Genomic DNA, 783 nt, shown 5'->3' with positions numbered 1-783 from the left:
TGACCTTTTGCCACATTTCAGGCTTCAAAACATAAAGATATAAAACTGTAATTTTTTGTGAAGAATCAACAAGTAGGACACAATCATGAATTGAAACTAAATTTATTGGCCATTTCAAACTTTTTTAACAAATTAAAACTGAAAAATTGGGCGTGCAAAATTATTCAACCCCTTTGCTTTCACTGCAGCAAACTCTCTCCAGAAGTTCAGTGAGGATCTCTGAATGATCCAATGTTGACTAATGAGAAATAGAATCCACTTGTATGTAATCAAGTCTCTGTATAAATGCACCTGCTCTGTGATAGTCTCAGAGGTAGTTTAAAGAGCAGAGAGCATCGTGAAGATCAGGAAACACCAGGCAGGTCCGCAATACTGTTGTGGAGAAGTTTAAAGCCGGATTTGGATACAAAAAGATTTCCCAAGCTTTAAACATCCCAAGGAGCACTGTGCAAGCGATCATTTTGAATGGAGAAGATAGATCAGACCACTGAAAATCTACCAGACCGTGGCGTCCCTGTAAATTTAAGCTCAGACGAGGAAGACATGATCAGGATCATCACAAGAGGCCCATGGTCACTCTGGAAGAACGCAGAGGAATCCAGCTGAGGTGGGAGAGTCTGTCCATAGGACAACAATCAGTCGTACACTGCACAAAAACCAGATCAGACGAAGGGTCAGATGAAACCAAAATCAAACTTGTTGGCAACAATGCAAAACATTATGTTTGGCGTAAAAAGCAACACAGCTCATCCCCCTCAACACACCATCCCCACTGTCAAACAT

At 40.9% G+C, this 783-nt stretch overlaps 1 protein-coding gene across 2 annotated transcripts in view; it reads right to left on the bottom strand.

Moving 5' to 3' along the window:
• Positions 1-783, bottom strand: part of brf1a (BRF1 general transcription factor IIIB subunit a) — a 206,738-nt gene that overhangs the window by 179,619 nt on the left and 26,336 nt on the right. The gene's annotated exons all lie outside the window — the stretch shown is intronic.

The sequence above is a fragment of the Etheostoma spectabile genome, chromosome 9, assembly GCF_008692095.1.
Source record: "Etheostoma spectabile isolate EspeVRDwgs_2016 chromosome 9, UIUC_Espe_1.0, whole genome shotgun sequence".
NCBI classification, from domain to species: Eukaryota; Metazoa; Chordata; class Actinopteri; order Perciformes; family Percidae; genus Etheostoma; species Etheostoma spectabile.
The sequence above is the reverse complement of the archived record's forward strand: the minus strand, read 5'-3'. Positions and strand labels throughout refer to the sequence as shown.